The following is a 19,981-nucleotide window of genomic DNA, read 5'->3' as shown; positions in this document are numbered from 1 at the left end:
CTTTTTTCCCTTAAAAGGTCAAGAAAAAGAGAGTGTAAACAAAGCTGCCCTCCTTCACCACTTCCAGTGTAACAATCACATGTGATGTTAGTTTTCAATGTTGCCTCTGCCACAATAGTGCTTGAGTTATGAGCTTTGCTCAAGGCTCAGTGATGATCCTGGGCACATGTACTCCTATGTTCGGAAGTACTATGTGCCGTCAAGCTGTTCAGCTTGTGTGTATACTTGTGACCACAGACCTGAAGGCCTCTCATTTGGGTACCATGCTGTACTTACCTTGCTAGATCTAAGAAGGCCATTGAAATGTTTGTGGCATTGACCCCACTTCCTCCTCGCAAAGCATTGGCTATCACAGCTTGAGCCACCTCCAGCAATGCCTGTTTGCTTTGGGTGGCTGACTTTCTCCTGCAATTGTCAGGAAAAATAACACGACTTTTTGCTCCCACTCCTCCAAAAGAACCTCAAGGGAGATATCCGAGAAATCTCAGGCTTCCTGGCACGATGCCTGAGCTGCTGCTGTCCCTCTGCTCTCCCCTCTCTTCCATTTCTGCATGAAATTGTCACTGCAGTAATGATTGCCGTTTGCCCTTTAAATCAGGCTTGCTGAGTGGAAGACCTGCCTTCTCCCCGCACCTAATTAATGGCTATCTGGACCTCAGGCCAATTAGTGGCCTTTTTTTTCAAAATTGTGACGTGCCTAAAGCCGGCACAGTGTAGGGTTGGGACTCGGAAGTGCTCCTGACATCAGGGTTCCGATCCAAGAGAAAAAAACAACGCAAAGAGTCTGCAAAGCGACATAGATGGGTTAGGTGAGCGCATGGGCTAAAACTAGGCAGATGGAATATAATGTGGGAAAACTTTGGTAGGAGGTAGACTGCAGAATGCTGCAGTACAGAGGGATCTGGGTGTGCTTGTACATGTATGACAAAATGTTAGCATGCAGCTATAGCAAGTAATTAGGAAGGCAACTGGAATGTTGACCTTCAGTGCAAGGGGGATAGAAAAGTAGGGAAGTCTTGTTAAAACTGTAGAGGACATTGGAGAGACTGCACCTAAAGTACTGTGTACAGTTTTGGCCTCCTTATTTAAGGATGGTTATACTTACTTTGGTGGCAGTTTAGAGGAGATTAACCAGATTGGTTCCTGCAATGAAGGGGTTGTCTTATGAGAAAGGTTGAGTAGGTTGGATCTATACTCCTTAGAGTTTAGAAGAATGAGAGGTGATCTTATTGAAACTAATAAAATTCTGAGGAGGCTTGGCAGGGTGGACGCTGGGAGGATATTTCCCCTCATAGGAAATATCATAGAACTAAAGGGCGTAGTTTCAGGATAATGCAGTCCATTTAAGACAGAGGTGAGGAGGAATTTCCTTTCTCAGAAAGTTGTGAATCTTTGGAATTTTCTAGCCAGGGAGCAGTGTAGGCTGGGTCATTGATATATTCAAGGCTGCAACAGACAGATTTTTGAACTATTGGGGAGTCAAAGGTTATGGGGAACAGGCAGGAAAGTGGAGTTGAGGTAATGATCAGATTAGCCATGATCTTATTGAATGGCGAAGCAAGCTGAAGAGACTATATGGCTTACTCCACTCCTATTTTTTGTGTTCTTGTCCAGCCGTGATGAGATATTTTTAACCTTGGCATTGGGCAAGCCACACAGCCCTTGGAACTCTTGGTCGAGGCTGCAGAGAATAGTAGGGGATTGTACTATCCCATGCTGCATTCCCTTTCTCTCTCCTCCCTTGGATGGCATGCTCTAGCATGTACAGGGGATTACAGGTATGCATTATTTGATATGAATTATATCTGTTGGATTAAATAGTTTTAATTTTAAAGTTCAAGATCTATGTCCAAAAAACAGCAACCAAAATCGCAAGCCTCCAGATTCAGGAATTTAGGGTAAAGTGGCCTATGAATGTTTAGAATCTACATTTAGGCTTGTAACATTTTATAAAATGTGTTACTGAAAGACTTACAACTAGTTTCCGAAAAGGCTAATATCTCCCTATAATATCTCAGTGTGTAAATATACCAGTTGGAATGTTACTCAACCATGCAGAGCACAAAGGTCCATCAATCTTCTGTGTGGGTTTAGCTAATCTCAGCCATGAATTCAGGGGTGAAAAACTATAATTATGAGGATAGACATAGTTAAGTCTTTGGAACTATTATGACTGAAGTTGAGAGTGCTAAGAATGGCTTTAATAGATGTTTATCTTGTCAAATCCCTTTTTAATTTTAAAGACAGTGATGAGGGGTCATCAATTCTGAAATTCTTACTAAGTAACTGAGAAGAGAGGTTAGGAGAAAGTTCATCATGCAGAGAGTTGTGAGAATCTGGAATATTTTGTCCAACATTTGCAATATTTTGCTTTTGTGAACTTTGTGTGTTCACTGACTTACCATCTGAATGCTAGATAATGCTTCAGTTAGGACTGTGCTTTTTAGCTGAAAACTGGGGTAATTTTTCACAGGGCTTTGTAAACTTGTATGTGGTCTTAAGAAAACCATTGAAGTGTTGACAGACTACTGATACTTATTTGAAAAAGATAGCTATTTATGGGTTAAAAACTGTGTAGAGCTTTCTTGTGTAATTTTCTTTAGGTCTTGATAATCAACTTTCCCTGACAAAACAAGCCCAGATATTTAGACTATGTTAGTAACATAGTTAATTGTTTTTTTTTTGCATGTTTGTGCCTTCATTATCTTTATTGACCATGCAGCAAGTGAGTCAACTCCTGACCCCCCAAAGCCTGTTCACCATCTAGAAGGCACAAGTCAGGATTGTGATGAAATACTCCCGACTTGCCTGGATGGGTGCATTCAGGAAGCTGAATACCACCAAGGTATGCTTGACTGGCACCCTATCTATCACCTTAAACATTCACTCCCTCCAACTTCCTAGTGTTCCCTGGTTTTACTCTGTACCCTGTAAAAGATACACTGCAGCAGCTGGCCATGGTTTCCTTGACAGCACATCCTAAACTTCTGATCCTTCCTGCCGAGCAAGCCAGTGACAGCAGGTACATGGGAACACCATCACCTGCAAGTTTCTCTCCAAGTTACACCCACCCTGACTTGGAACTATATTGCCATTTGTTCATTGTCACTGTGTCAAAATCCCGAAACTTCCTACCTAATAGCAATGTGGGAGTACATTCACCACGTGGACTGCAGCAGTTCAAAAGATTAGCTCACCACCACCTTCAAGGTCAATTAAGACTGGGCAATAAATCCAGGTTTTGCCAGTGATGCCAATATTCCATGGATGAATAATAAAAAAAAATACATTTGAAAGAAACCATTTTATAAAAATAGTCCACTTTAGCTGAGAATGGTAGCTGAAAATAGCTTGATATTGTGCTGAAGGAAAAATTTGAACTGGAATTGTACCCTGTTTTTTTTATTCATTCACAGGATGTGGGCTTCGCTGGCTGCCCCAGCATTTATTGCCCATCCATAGTTGCCCTTGAGGAGGTGGTGGTGAGCTGCCTTCTTGAACCGCTGCAGTCCATGTGGTGTAGGTAAACCCACAGTGGTGTTAAGAAGGGAGTTCCAGGAGTTTGACCCAGCGATAGTGAAGGAATGGCGATATATTTCTAAGTCACAATGGCGAATGACTTGGAGGGGAATTTCATGTGGTGGTGTTCCCATCTATTTGCTGCTGTCGTCCTTCTAGGTGGTAGTGGACGTAGGTTTGGAAGGTACTGTCGAAGGAGCCTTGGTGAATTCCTGCAGTGCATCTTGTAGATAGTACTCACTGCTGCCACTCTGTGTTGGTGGTGGAGGGAATGAATGTTTGTGGATGTGCTGCCAATCAAGTGGGCTGCTTTGTCCTGGATGGTGTCAAGCTTCTTGAGTGTTGTGGCAGCTGCACTCATCCAGACAAGTGGAGAGTATTCCATCACACTCCTGACTTGTGCCTTGTGGACAGGCTTTGTGTAGTGAGGATTTGAGTTACTCATCACACAAGTTCTAGCCTCTGACCTGTTCTTGTAGCCACAGTATTAATATGGCTGGTCCAGTTCTGTTTCTGGTCAATGGTAAACCCCAGGATGTTGATAGTGAGGGACTCAGTGAAGGTAATGCCATTGAACATGAAAGGGTGATGATTGGATTCTCTCTTGTTGGAGTTGGTCATTGCCTAACACTTGTGTGGTGCGAATGTTACTTGCCACTTGTCAGCACAAGGCTGGATATTGTCCAAGTCTTGCTGCATTTGGACATGGACTGCATCAGTATCTGAGGAATTGTGAATTGTGCTGAACATTGTGCAATCATCAGCGAACATCCCCACTTCTGACTTTAATGTAAGGAAGGGCATTGATGAAGTAGCTGAAGATGGTTGGGCCCTGAAGAACTCTTGCAGTGATGTCCTGGAGCTGAGATGACTGACCTCCAACAACCACAGCCATAAGTATGACTCCAGCCAGCAGAAAGCTGAATCCCATTGACTCTAGTTTTGGTTGTTGTTGCCACACACAGTCAAATGCGGCCTTGATTTAAAGGGCGGTCACTCTCACTTCACGTCAGGAGTTCAGCTCTTTTGTTCATGTTTGAACCAAGACTGTGAGGAGCTGAGTGGCCCTGGCAGAACCCAAAATGGGAGTCAGTCAGCAGGTTATTGCTGAGCAACTGCAGCTTGATTGCACTGTTGATGACCATATCCATTATTTTACTGATGATTGAGAGTAGACTGATGAGATGGTAATTGGCTGGATTGGATTTGTCCTGCTTTTTGTGTACAGGACAGACCTGGGCAGTTTTGTACATTACTGGCTAGATGCCAGTGTTGTAACTGTACTGGAACAGTTTGGCTAGGGAAGAGGCTAATTTTGGAGCACAAGTCTTCAGTACAATTGCTGGAATATTGTCAGGGCCCATAGCCTTTGCACTATCCAGTTCCTTCAGCCGTTTCTTTAATATCACGTGTAGTGAATAGAATTGGCTGAAGACTGGCATTTGTGATGCTGGGGACCTCCGGAGAAGGCGGAGATGGATCATCCACTCGGCACTTCTGGCTGAAGATTATAGCAAATGCTTCAGCCTTATCTTTTGCACAGATGCGCTTGACTCGCCCATCATTGAGGAAAGGGAAATTTGTGGAACCTCCTCCTCCAGTGAGTTGTTTAATTGTCCACCACCATTCGTGACTTTATGTGGCAGGACTACAGAGCTTAGATCTGATCTGTTGGTTGTGGGATCGCTTAGCTCTGCTGCTTATGCTGTTTGGCATGCAAGTAGTCATATGTTATAGCTTCGCTAGGTTGACACCTCATTTTTAGGTATGCCTGGTGCTGCTCCTGGCATGCCTTCCTGCACTCTTCATTAAACCAGGGTTGACCCCCTGGCTTGATGGGGGATATGCCGGGTCATGAGGTTACAGATTGTGGTTGAGTACCATTCTGTTGCTGATGGCCCATAATTCCTCATGGATGCCCAGTCTTGAGTTGCTAGATCTGTTCGAAATCTATCCCATTTAGCACAGTGGTAGTGTCACACATCACGATGGGAGGGTATCCTCAGTGTGAAGGTGGGACTTCGTCTCTGCAATGATCGTGCGGCAGGCACTCCTATCAATACTGTCATGGACAGATGCATCTGCGGCAGGCAGGTTGTTGAGGATGAGGTCAAGTATGTTTTTCCCTCTCGTTGGTTCCCTCACCACCTGCCGCAGCCCCAGTCTAGCAGCTATGTCATCCAGGACTCGGCCAGCTTGGTCAGTAGTGGTGTTACTGACCCACTCTTGGTGAAGGACATTGAAGTCCCCCACACAGAGTACCTTCTGTGCCCTTGCCACCCTCAGTGCCTCCTCCAAGTGATGTTCAACATAGAGGAGCACTGATTCATCAACTGAAGGAGGGCGGTGTGTGGTAATCAGTAGGAGGTTTCCTTGCCCATATTTGAACTGATGCCATGAGACTTCTTGGGGTCTGGAGTCCATGTTGAGGACTCCCAGGGCAACTCCCTCCCGACTATATACCACTGTGCCACCACCTCTGCTGGGTCTGGACATACCCAGGGATGGTGATGGTGGTGTTTGGGACGTTTTATGTAAGATATGATTCTGTGAGGATGACTATTTCAGGCTGTTGCTTGATTAGTCTGGTCTGACAGTTCGGACCAGTGCTAGTCGTTTCCACGTTTTACTGGTTTTTCCTTCTGGGTGGAATAGGACATCAAGGAAAGATGAAGCATAAAATAATAAGGGATTGGTCATTTTAAAATCCTATTTTTAAAGTGAACAAATCTCTCCATGAATAGCTCTCGGGGAGAGAAGTAATACAATGCTTGGCTGTATCAATGTTTCTGCAACACCCTTCATACTGAAGCAGTAAATACTTACTGATTTATCTTTAATAGCACTGGACTTTTAACAGTTAAGGTCTCAAAGTTTTATTTAGTTTTGTGCTCATTGGTTTTCAATTTGCAAAGATCTTTTGCCTTTTTTAGAATGCTCTTGAAGTAGCTTTCCAATAATACAGTGCAACTCCATCTGCTCATTTTAATTTATTTAATGCATAGGCAAATACATGATATATTATGTATATATATGTAATTATAACATATATATAAAATATATACATAATATTAAAAATACATATTTATAATTTTTGTTTCTTATCCCTGAATGGCTCCTTGGCAAGAAAATCTTTGCTGGTTTCTTTGTACTTTCCCTAATTGGCAATCTGTGTTTGAACCATGATGATAGCAAACGCTTTGACTGCAGTGCATTGAGTCCCATCCTAGCCTTCTGATACCCATACCTGCATATTTACAGCAGGGGTTACTGAACAATGATCAGGAGTGGGGACCTTAGGCAATGATTACCTCCCCCTCGCTGATGTCAAAAATCGTGCCCACACGCAGCAATGCCTTGGGTGAGGTCAGGAAAACAGCATAGACTGGGGAGTGACCCTCAAACTGCCCTAGTTGGTAGGGCACATCTACTCATTGGTTAGACTCTGTGAACCACTAGAGACGAAGCTATGAAGAATCTTTCAATGTTGATTGAAACAACTATTTAATGTCAGCTTATGAAAGTATAAGTTGTTTTTGTCAGGAAGAGAGAGTGGGCCCCTTTCCTAAGGAACAATAAACTGGTAAATATGATGTAACGGTAACACACAATTTTTTAAATGTCTGTGTAATCAGACAACAATAAAACCTGGCGCAGTCCTGTCTGATTGTTCATTAGACTGGGCAAACCTCATTGGATTATTGCCAACTGCCTAATACAACGCTGTCCTTAAGTATCCTTTTTCACTTTTCTTTCTTAGTCTCCCCTCCTCTCTTGAAGGTGATTACTTCTACCTAGGAGATATATTCACTAGCATCAGCACCTCTCCAATACCTTACCCTTATCTTTGTTGTGTATGTCTTAATTGTGGGCAGGAAATTATATTGACCAAGTTGTGGTAAAAATAAGAAGTCTATCAGCATTCACTTTTATTAAAGAGGAAATTGGGCAGCAGCTTCCAGCAACTGCACATGCAAAGTTAATGCGGAAATCAGGGATTTGCTGACTGAGGTGCACTACTCCTCCAGAAACATTGCTACCTGTGTCTTGCCCAGAGGCTTGCCATCGAAATACATGGAATGTGTAAAGTTGCTGCATCTATCTATTAGATATCCATGAAACGCAGAGAAAGTTAGAGTTTGTCCATTCCAGTACAAGAGAATTTTTAACTGCGCGATGAATCTTAATTACTGACAAACAACTTCTGACACTGAAAATTAACCTTTACTAATTTGGATTTGACTTACTGTTGGAGATTTAAAGAAATTTTTTTTTTGTTTTTTTTCCTTTCTGTCTCTTTTATCTCTCTTAATCCCATTTTGCTTTCCCTTTTCATTTATCTTTCTGAACATAGTTTGGCATTGAATTAAATACTCTAAGTTAAATTTCCTAGTTTAGACTCTGCACTGGTCATTCAAGAATTCTTCAATCTGACAGGTTAAGGAGATACACAGTTGCTTGCTCAGTTCACACAGGTTCCCGGTTCCCTATGGAGGGCTTTGTACTGTTTAAGATTTCTAACCGTGACAAATTCCTGTGCAAAATTCCATTGAAAATCTATGGGAAAGTGTAAGTGTAATGAACAGCTGATGCCATTCATGAACCACTGACCGCAAAAGCCAGGCAACTCTGCCCCAGCTCAGAGGGTGTCACAGCCAAGTTAATAGTGACCTACCCTGATGTTTACATGTAAACATTTTAGTGAGGGTCACTGAAGAACAATTAGAAGCAATATCCTTGACTTACTTTCCTGCCACCTAATTGCAATGCCTCTTGGCTATCCTCCCTGGGCTCAGTTAGCAGAATAGCAACTAAATTATTAGAAAAGGCTTAATTGTTTAGTTAACTGTTAGACTCTGCACTTCAATATTTAAAAAAAAACTTCTCAATTTCCATAGCCTAAATTAAAATCTCCAGATGATTAAAATACAAATATTTATTTTGTTATAAAAATATAAATATTAAGTGCCGATTGATTTGAAGTTTGATTCTGGCTAGTAATGCGCTGTATTGATACCTGGGACTTAAGAAGGGTTTCAGATCAGTCATCGTTGCAATCAGTCCCTTCCTAGTGCCAGTTATTGCATATTTCATCTTGGGTTATCTTTACAAATAATTTGCTGCTGTTCTGTTTGAAGTTTGCCCCAAACACTTTCAAGGGGCACAGCTTTTTGGATTACAAGTTGTTTTGCAAAATCATGGAGATACCCATAAATAATGTTTGGCAGAGAAGGGTGAGGCTGATGTGCCCTTACTTTAAATGGGTGATATATGCAGTCCTGAAAAATTATCATGCTAATATGCTGAGAGTTGAAATATTTTGTGTATACAAATTGCAGCTTTAGCTGTCTACTTTTACTACGTCGGCGATAATGGCCCTGATATTTACAGCTGAGGGGAGCAGGGAAGTGGTGGTGCCCATCAACAGCCGGGAATGCAGGAGTCCTGCCGAGTTTAATGGCAGGGCCTCGTTAGAATGTTTGTACTCTGTCACCCACTTGGCAACCAACCACATTGAGATAAAAACAGGAAATACTGTAAAAACTCAGCAGGCCTGGCAGCATATGTTGAGAGAGAAACAGAGTTAACGTTTCGAATCTGTTTGACTCTTCTTCAGAGCTAAAGAGAAGTAGATATGTGTTTTTCCTTAGTTCTGTTGAAGAGTCATACAGACTTGAAATGTTAACTGTGTTCCTCTCCGCAGATGCTGTCAGACCTGCTGAGTCTTCCAGGTATTTTTAAAATTTATTAACTTTGCTTCCAATTTCCACCCCTCCATCATTTTCACATGGTCCATCTCTGACACTTCCCTTCCCTTCCTTGACCTCTCTGTCTCTATTTCTGGTGATAGACTGTCCACCAATATACATTACAAGCCTACCGACTCCCACAGCTACCTCGACTACAGCTCCTCACACCCCGCTTCCTATAAGGACTCCATCCTATTCTCTCAGTTCCTTCGCCTCCGTCGCATCTGTTCTGATGATGCCACTTCCAAGAACAGTTCCTCTGACATGTCTTCCTTCTTCCTTAACTGAGGTTTTCCACCCACGGTGGTTGACAGGGCCCTCAACCGTGTCCGGCCCATCTCCCGCGCATCCGCCCTCACACCTTCCCTTCCCTCCCAGAACCATGATAGGGTCCCCCTTGTCCTCACTTATCACCCCACTAGCCTCCGCATTCAAAGGATCATCTTCCGCCATTTCCACCAACTCCAGCATGATGCCACCACCAAACACATCTTCCCTTCACACACACACAACCCCCCCCACCCCCCGGCGGCATTCCGCAGAGTTTGTTCCCTCCGGGACACACTGGTCCACTCCTCCATCACCCCATATACCTCAACCCCCTTCCATGGTACCTTCCCATGCAACTGCAGAAGGTGCAACACCTGCCCCTTTACTTCCCCTCTCCTCACTGTCCAAGGGCCCAAACACTCCTTTCAAGTGAAGCAGCATTTCACTTGCATTTCCCTCAATTTAGTCTACTGCATTTGCTGCACCCAATGCGGTTTCCTCTACATTGGAGAGACCAAACGCAGACTGGGTGACTGCTTTGCGGAACACCTTCGGTCTGTCCGCAAGCATGACCCAGACCTCCCTGTCGCTTGCCATTTCAACATTCCACCCTGCTCTCATGCCCACATGTCCATCCTTGGCCTGCTGCAATGTTTCAGTGAAGCTCAGTGCAAAGTAGACGAACAGCACCTCATCTTCCGACTAGGCACTCTACAGCCTTCCGGACTGAATATTGAGTTCAACGATTTTAGATCATGAACTCTCTCCTCCATCCCCTCCCCCTTTCCGATCCCCCTTTTTTCCAATAATTTATATAGATTTTTCTTCTCCCACCTATTTCCATTATTTTTGAATGTATTTCCATCCATTGTTTTATCTCTACCTTTTAGCCTATTTCGATCCCTTCCCCCCACCCCACCCCCACTAGGTCCATCTGTACCTTTTTCGTCCTGCTTTCTACCCTTAATGTCACCTATGGCACATTCCTTAGATAATATCACCACCTTCAACAACTCTATGTCCTTATGTCTATGACATCTTTTGGTTATCTCCACCTATCACTGGCCCTCTATCCAGCTCTACTTGTCCCACCCCCCCCCCACCCTTAAACCAGCTTATATTTCAACTCTTTTCTATTTTTCCTTAGCTCTGTTGAAGAGTCATATGGACTCGAAAAGTTAACTGTGTTCCTCTCCGCAAATGCTGTTAGACCTGCTGAGTTTTTCCAGGTATTTTTATTTTTGTTTTGTGATGTATTTTATATTGTTTAAGAGGGGGTGGAGCAGGCAGAGCAAAATAGAAGGTCAGGGATATGTGGGAGCTCAGGAAAGGTTAACAAAGATGTCGTGGACACAAGACAAATAGAGAGTTAATGGTCATGTTAAAGACTTAACAAGGTGCTGTTAGTGGCATAGAGGTAAGCTAGCAGAATGTGTTAATGGCAGAACAAGGGTCAGCGCTCTGTGAAAGTGCAACATAGAAGCAAGTGACAGATGGCCTGGTGGTGGGGGAGTGTTGTGGTTTGGGGAAAAAAAGATAAAAATATATATATTTATAAAAACAAATGAATAAGTTAAAAAACAGCATTGGATCAAAAAAAGTGTCAAAATGGAGCAGTGAGTTCATGGTCTGAAGTTGTTGAACTCAATGTTAAATCCAGAAGGCTGTCAAGTGCCTAATCGGAAGATGAGGTGCTGTTCCTCCAGTTTGCATTGAGCTTCAATGGAACATTGCAGCAGGCCAATAACAGACATGTGGGCATGAAACCAAGATGGTGTGTTAAAATTGCAAGTGACAGGAAGGTTTGGGTCATGCTTGTGGACTGAGTGAAGATGTTCCGCAAAGCGGTCACCCAGTCTGCAGCCACACTGAGAGGCTGTCTGGTTGCAGGGTAGGAAATCCTGTTGCCTAAGGCATGATGGCTTGGTATGATCATCAGTATTCGCCAAGTTTGGGGACTAGATGGGGGATCAGAGCATGGCGGAGAGGAAGGAAGGGCGAGATCACGGACATCATTTTGAGAGATCGTGGTTGGCAGCCAGGGTTAGCAAATCGCATGTAAGGGAGAGATCACAGCTGGAGAGGCCGGAGGAAAGACTCATGTTAAATGCAAATGCCGTCAAAATCTGAGACATGGAGCCTTATTTAAATATTAGAATTACTGACCCACCTCTCGAGTGGGCTTGGCCAAAACCAAACTCATTGTAAGACCATAAGACATAGGAGCATAAATTAGGCCATTCGGCTCATCGAGTCTGCTCCGCCATTCAATCATGGCTGATAAGTTTCTCAACCCTATTCTTCCGCCTTCTCCCCGTAACCTTTGATCCCCTTACCAATCAAGAACCTATCTATCTCGGTCTTAAATACACTCAATGACCTGACCTCCACAGCCTTCTGTGGCAATGAATTCCATAGATTCACCACTCTCTGGCTAAAGAAGTTTCTCCTCATCTCTATTCTAAAAGGTCTTCCCTTTACTCTGAGGCTGTGCCCTCGGGTCCTAGTCTCTCCTACTAATGGAAACATCTTCCCCACGTCCACTCTATCCAGGCCTTTCGGTATTCTGTAAGTTTCAATCAGATCCCCCCTCATCCTTCTAATCTCCTTCGAGTATAGACCCAGAGTCCTCAAACATTCCTCATATTTTAAGCCTTTCATTCCTGGGATCATTCTCGTGAACCTCCTCTGGACCCTCTCCAGGGCCAGCACATCCTTCCTGAGATACGGGGCCCAAAATTGCTCACAATATTCTAAATGTGGTCTGACCAGAGCCTTATAAAGCCTCAGCAGCACATCCCTGCTTTTATATTCTAGTTCTCTCGAAATAAATGTCAACATTGCATTTGCCTTCTTAACTACCGACTCAACCTGCAAATTAACCTGAAGAGAATCCTGGACTAGGACTCTCAAGTCCCTTTGCACTCTGAATTCTCTCCCCATTTAGAAAATAGTCTATGCCTCTATTCTTCCGACCAAAGTGCATGACCTCACACTTCCCACATTGTATTCCATCTGCCACTTCTTTGCCCATTCTCCTAACCTGTCCAAATCCTTCTGCAGCCCCCCCCCCACCTCCTCAATACTACCTGTCCCTCCACCTATCTTTGTATCATCTGCAAACTTACCCAGAATGCCCTCAATTCCTTCATCTAGATCATTAATGTATAAAGTGAAAAGTTGTGGTCCCAACACTGACCCCTATGAAACTCCACTAGTCACCGTCCGCTATCCTGAGAAGGACCCCCTTATCCCCATTCTCTGCCTCCTGCCAGACAGCCAATCTTCTATCCAAGCGAGTACCTTGCCTCTAACACCATGGGCTCTTATCTTACTGAATAGCCTCCTGTGTGGCATCTTGTCAAAGGCCTTCTGGAAGTCCAAGTAGATAACATCCATTGGCTCTCCTTTGTCTAACCTGCGCATTACCTCCTCAAAGAATTCTAACAGATTTGTCAGTCATGATCTCCTCTTGATGAAACCATGCTGACTTTGCCTGATTTTGCCATGCACTTCCAAGTATTCTGAAATCCCATCCTTAATAATGGACTCTAAAATCTTACCAACGACCAAGGTCAGGCTAATCAGCCTGTAATTTCCTGTCTTTTGCCTCACTCCCTTCTTAAAGAGGGGGGTTACATTAGCAATTTTCCAGTCCTTTGGGACTCTCCCTAACCCCAGTGATTCCTGAAAGATCACCACTAATGCCTCCACTATCTCTTCAGCTATCTCCTTCAGAACTCTGGGGTGTAATCCATCTGGTCCAGGTGATTTATCCACCTTCAGACCTTTCAGTTTTCCTAGCACCTTCTCCTTGGTAATGGCCACCATATTCACCTCTGCCCCCCGACTCTCTTGAACTTTGGGGATGTTACTCGTGTCTTCCACCGTGAAGACTGACGCAAAGTACCTATTCAGTTCCTTCGCCATTTCTTTGTTCCCCACAACTACTTCTCCAGTGTCATTTTCCAGTGGCCCAATGTCCACTTTTGCCTCACTCTTACTCTTTATATTTCTAAAAAAAACTCTTGCAATATTCTTTTATATCACTGGTTAGTTTATGCCCTTATTTAACCTTCTCCCTCCTTTTTTTTTTTTTAGTTGTCCTCTGTTGGTCTTTGTAGGCTTCCCAATCCCCTGGTTTCCCCACTGCTCTTCGCCGCATTGTATGCTTTCTCTTTAACTTTTCTGCTGTCCCTGACTTCCCTTGTCAGCCATGGTTGCCTCGTCCTCCTTTTAGTATGCTTCTTCTTCCTCGGGATGAATTTTTGCTGTGTCTCCCAAATTACTCCCAGAAATTCCTGCCATTGCTGTTCCACTGTCTTTCCTGCTAGGCTCATTTCCCAGTCAATTCTGGCCAGCTCCTCCCTCATGCCTCTGTAGTTGCCTTTATTCAACTGTAATACTGTTACATCTGATTCCAGCTTCTTCCTCTCAAATTGCAGAGTAAATTCTATCATATTATGGTCACTTCCTCCTCAGGGTTCCTTCACCTTAAGTTCCCTTATCAAATCTGCCTCATTACACATCACTAAATCTAGAATTGCCTGTTCCCTAGTGGGCTCCACCAAAAGCTGCTCCAAAAAGCCATCTCGTAGACATTCCACAAATTCCTTTTCTTGGGATCCACTACCAACCTGATTTTCCCAGTCTACCTGCATATTGAAATCCCCCATGATTTCTGTAACCTTGCCTTTCTTACATGCCTTTTCTATCTCCTGGTATATCTTGTGTCCCACATTCTGACTACTGTTCGGAGGCCTGTACATAACTCCCATTATGGTTTTTTTACCTTTTGCGATTCCTCAACTCCACCCACACAGATTCTATAACTTCTGACCCTGCATCGTTTCATTCTATCGATTTAATTTCATTTCTTACTAACAAAGCAACCGCACCCCCAAAAAACTGTGCTCCCTGAAGGTGTTTGGGGGCAAACTTCAAATAGAACAGCAGCAGGAGGTTGGAGGTTTTAAGATTTATAAAGTAATAAATATATATTCACTTCACTTTGAATTAAAATATAGAACAACTTTTGATATCAGCTGAAGGCTTCCCACTAGATCCTGTCAACCTTGGTTGGTGGGCTCATGATGAATAAGTTTGAGAAATGCTGGTTAATACTACAAGGCAGGACAGCTGAAATCCTCTGCAATTTTCATAGAAAGTCTGCAATCATAACAAAAAGTGTATTCAACCCATTATCTCAAAAGCTTTTCCTGTGCTAAACAGAAAGGACCAGAATTACTTCCATTAGTGGGTAAAACCCCAAAAGAATTATGTACTTAGTAGGAGGCATGAAAATGGTGACAGAGACATAACTAGAACACTGAGGAGAAAGGGATGTATTTTGCTTAGGTAGAATGACCATGAATACTGTCTATTGGCATAGCAACATTGACTATGAACAGCAGTAATGGATAAAGTGTAACTGTAAAAGCAAATATGCTCTCAGTGGGACCCACCATAAATCCAGTGGCCAATAGGGGCTTAAGAAAAGGTGCCTTCTGCTATAAAAAGGCTTGGGCATTTTCAACATCTTTCCTTAATCCCTCAAGGACAGATTAAACCATTACATTCGTACATTTGGATGTTCTTGTGTCCAAATCTGAGACCTTCAATATGTCAGGCTATTCTTTTCAACGGTGAATTATTTTCATGAATGGAAATGAAATAAATAACATGTTGTTCATGGAGCTTTATAAATAAATGTTCAGTCAGCAGTACTATTTTCTGATAGATTAATTTTATATAAGGTGGTGTTGTGAATGTGCTTGTCCAGATCGCTATGAAAGGAAGCATTAACCACTAAAAATATAAGTCACACTTCATGGCTTATTTGTAAATTGGTCAATTCCTTGGCCGTCTTCTGTAGACTAATCCGTTGGTCTGACTTCCCCAAAGTAATGTTTGTGTTGCTCCATAACATGTTGGGGATAAAAAAGTTTCAAACCCACTGCCTAAACTGGCCTTCTAACAGTCCAGACATTCCAATCTTTTGCTTTTACAGCCAGACAGGCTGCAATTCATTAAAATCATAGTTGCAAAATTCCACTAGTTAACTGGAGACAGGCTTTTTTGAAAACATTTCTCCAATCTTGGTGAGCAGAAGAAAATTGTTCACAGCTTGTAAGTACAACCAGTACCACTCTTGTTTCTTTTTCAACTGTTCTGTTATACCTGTAGTTTAACTCTCTGACAAACTTCCACTATTTACCAAAATATATTTCATAGTTTATTACCTGAGATTAAAAGTCAAATAAAGTATCTTTTGTAAAGTTAAAATAAAATGGAGTTGAACCTCCATTATTTTCACTCCAGCTACCTGCCAACATTTTCCTAGGACATGCAGTGAGGGGCACAGGACATTCTGTATCAGCTGTTATTTAACCAGAGCTCAGTGAAGTGCCTACCCAAATGGGATTCCTGAAGGAGCTCACTAGATTTGAGCTCATGCAATATTGCGATGCTGGAGGCTGCATACCTGGCAGCAAGGTCAGCCCTTGTGTGTGTGGGGAGGATGGAGAGGCAGGGTGATCTTGTGATCATAGAGGGGGAGGAGCCCAAGATGGCAGCAGCCCAGGGGAGCGCCACAAAATTAATGATACTCAAAACAAATGTAAACTTTAATCACATGCAGCTTCCTTCAGGCTCAGGTGATGCCCCACAAAAATCATTTTGCCGCCGACCTTAAGATCCTCCCTACTTTATGCAAACATATGCACAGGCAAGAGGGCATAGCAACAACAATATTCCAGATTATTCACTTTTATTGCTTATTCTTTTGTCTTTAAAGTTTTTGCAATTTTCTTCCCACTCTTCCTTCTTGAAAAGGTTGACTCCCTCACTGAGGTATAGTTCAAAGTGCTCATACTCTGATAACTTAGCTAGGTGAACATTATTCATGTATGAAGCTTGACAGCTAATGCCAGGAAAGAATCATCATTAGATGATGTCACAGCTAAGCTTGATCCACTTCTCACTCATCGTCTGCACTTTTAGTGGGACTTGCTGTGCCCTATTCCAGAAATCAGCCGGTGAAGGACAGAACTGAAGCCAATCTTGACACACCTTTATATTTACTTACAGAGTTGCACATTACAAGCATAAACCTCCTAACTCAACAACCACAGTTTTATTGTGTCTATTTATACAGGCTCAAGTGAAACCCCAGTTAATGTCCACCACTTGCATACAATTAATTTACAGTTAACAAGCTATGTGGAGTTTTGGAGCGAAAACAATGGCCAGTTTTACATTCTCCAACCTATGATGTTGGAGCCAAGTATAGCATCTCTGCCACTAAATTGGCTGAGAGTAGTTGATGCAGAATAGATGAAGAAAGGGTCAGAGGATCCAAACTTTGTTACTCAGATATGACAGTTTTGCACAAGTTATTTGGGACCCCAAGTTTACTCTTACTTATAGAACTTGCCAGGTTAAGACTGTTCTAATTTTGTTTGGTAACGCTAATGTAACATGTCATGAAACCCTTTGCTATGTTAAAGGCACTATGTAAATGCAGGTTTTTGTTGTTCAATTTACATGATTGATTCATGCCATGTGTGCCCCAGAAATTTGTGTCTGTTGTGGGGCAGATCTAATTACATAATTCCTGTGTTTCAGAAGTATAACTTTTAGTTTAGGAGTTGGAACTTTTAAATGTAGATAAATGGAAACTCTTGGTTTAGAAGCTGGTAAACAGGCCTGAAGTAAATGCAAATCAAACAGATTGAGGATAATTTAGTTCAAAGGGGGCGCCAGGGTTTTTCCAGTTAAATTTGTAAATGTTGGTATTTACACATAAAAAGTCCTTTCCTTGCGTACTTGTAAGGTTATATTTGGATGTGGGATAGATAACCTTAAACAATGGATGACCCATATCTGAGCTCTTGATAGAGACTCTAAGTCTAAGGAGAATTGCCCTCTCTTCATTAGAGATATAAATTATTCATGTGCATCCCAGAATCAAAGGGTTGTTTTGAAGGTAAAATATAATTAGTTTACATTTCTGTTTGGAACCTCCCAGAGTATGCTATGGAAATAAGCCATGCAGGGAGGTACTCCTTTGTTTTCGTTTTTATCTATGTGTTTTCTCACAGAAAACAGGCAGTCAGCTTAGAGAAAGCAGGGAGATAAAATCTGCCTGGAGCTAACAAGCAGCTGTAGAACAGGAGCAGAGGCCCATTAGAAACTGAGTTGTTTCTTGTGTGGAACCACTAAGCAAGAATGCAGTTAAAGAGTGCACAATCATAAGATCTTGAAGGGAAGTTGGAGGGACGCCTAGCCATAAATTAGCGGAAGGATCCCCGTGAAAACTCATATTTTGGAGAATAGCTGGGGCACTAAGGAGGACCAAAGTAAATTCTGGAGAGCTGTGGCAAACTTTCTTTGGTCCCAGGAGAAGTGAACGAACCCTTATCATTCTGTAATACATTAGGAAAATCTTGACTGGTACTAAAAGTAGAATTAAGTTTGAGATCCAAGTAATTACAAAAAATATTGGGCGGGATTTTCTGGTCCCGCCCTCCACAGGGATTGTCCGGCACCACTGAAAGTCAGTGGGCTTTTGGCTGGGCCACCGAATCTCCCATGGTGGGTCCTGCCATGACGGGGCCAGAAAATCCCAGCCATAGTGTTAATTTAATAGTGCTTGCTTAGTTTAATTTTTTTAATACAGTAAAGGTTTTTGAATTAAAACGTGAAATTTTCTGGTGTAGTTCTTTCAGTTAATAACTGGGAGTTTGAATTTCTCTTCAAATGTTAATGGTCTCTATTGAGATCATAACAATGTGCTCAAAACAACCATAATTTATTTAGGCTTTGGTTCATAGTCATTCTAAAAAAAGCTTACCTTTTCATTCTTCAATAGATTTGAACCCAAATGAGATAGTGATAGATCGGGTAAGGAGCACTGTGCTCTCCTGAAGCTTGAATATTGATGCCATTTGTGTTATATCGAAAGTACAGTGAAAAACTGAAAAAGGAAATAAGAGGGGTGAAGACAGAGAGTATGTGAATAGATTAGTGGCTAACATATAAGGGGTCCCAAAAGCCTTTAATGAACCCATATGGTGAAAATAGTCAGAGGAAGGATGGACCAATTGGGCCAATAGCAAGATCTTCTCTTGGAGGGAAGGGAATGGACGAGATACTAAATACGTACTTTGAACTGTCTTCACTAGAGAAGAGGATGCTGCCAATATAGCAGTAAACAAGCAAACAGTTGTGATATTTGGACAAAATAAAAAGAATTGTCAGTCCTCAAAGTAGCAAGGTCACCCAGTATGGAAGGGATGCATCCTAGGTTACTAAAGGAAGTAAGGATGGAAATTGGGTCCAGCAGTTGGATCCTACTCAAATGTTCATGTTTGACTAATCATATGAACAGGAGAACACCCTGAAATATTAATGCAGCTGATTAATGCAATATATAATGTTTTGGAAATGAAGACATGTTAGTGATTTGGTGACAGATTAATCTAGGGTGTTCTAGGGGTCCAAATACAGTAACAAGTCAAATGGCAAATTTTAAAAACTTATTACATTTTACATGGGATATGATGTTATATGTAAAGCGAAGTGGAATTCAAAGGACCTTGTGTCACCTCTTCACTGTCCTGTGGAAAACAATGGGCAGTAATGTGGTCTCCCAGAGCCAAGGTGCATTTCCCTTGCTCTCTTCTCTATTATGAAGGTGAATTGCAATGCTTGACATTACTATATCTACTGTTTGCTTTCATAAAATATCAGCAGAGAAAGGCACTGACAAAATGTAATAGAAGCTAACTAGCTTTTAAAAAATGAAATAGAAAAATGTCCAATTTGCAAAGCACAAGAAACCTTTCAGTGGGAACCTTGTTAATGAGTGGGCAAAAACTTGGCAGATGGAACATATTGTGGGAAAATGTGAGGTTATGCACTTTGGCAGGAAGAATAGGGGAGCTGAATATTATCTAAATGGAGAAAGGCTGCAGAAAGCAGCTGCTCTGGGATTTGGAAGTCCTTGTGCATGAATCACAAAAAGCTAGCATACAAGTTCAATAGGTAAAAGGGAAGGCAAATGGAATGTTGGCCTTTATTTCAAAGGGAATGGAGCTAAAACTATACAAGGCATTAGTTAGACCACACCTGGAACACTGAACAGTTTTGATCCCCTTACTGAGGAAAGATATACTGGCATTGGAGGCAGTCCAGAATAGTTTCACTAGGCTGATCCTGGATGTGGAGGGATTTTCTTGTTAGGAGGGGTTGGGTAAGTTGGGCCGGTACTCATTGGAAGTTAGAAGAATGAGATGTGACCTTATTGAAACATGTAAGATTCTTAGGGGACTTGACAGGGTAGATGCTGAGAGGCTGCTTCCCCTTGTGAAGTGCCTAGGACCAGAGGGCATAATCTCAGAGTAAGGGGTTGCCCATTTAAAACAGAGATGAGGAGGAAT

General features: G+C 42.4%; 1 protein-coding gene across 3 annotated transcripts in view; it reads left to right on the top strand.

Moving 5' to 3' along the window:
* Nucleotides 1-19,981, top strand: part of pxylp1 (2-phosphoxylose phosphatase 1) — a 201,686-nt gene that overhangs the window by 67,065 nt on the left and 114,640 nt on the right. The window contains exon 1 of one of the 3 annotated variants that reach the window (XM_041204171.1): nt 1,761-1,778. The exons of the other annotated variants lie outside the window; for them this stretch is intronic. The gene's annotated coding sequence lies outside the window, so the exon portion shown is untranslated. Of the gene's footprint in view, nt 1-1,760; nt 1,779-19,981 lie in introns of those variants that run through there. 3 annotated transcript variants of the gene reach the window in all.

The sequence above is a fragment of the Carcharodon carcharias genome, chromosome 2, assembly GCF_017639515.1.
Source record: "Carcharodon carcharias isolate sCarCar2 chromosome 2, sCarCar2.pri, whole genome shotgun sequence".
Lineage (NCBI taxonomy): Eukaryota > Metazoa > Chordata > Chondrichthyes > Lamniformes > Lamnidae > Carcharodon > Carcharodon carcharias.
The sequence above is the reverse complement of the archived record's forward strand: the minus strand, read 5'-3'. Positions and strand labels throughout refer to the sequence as shown.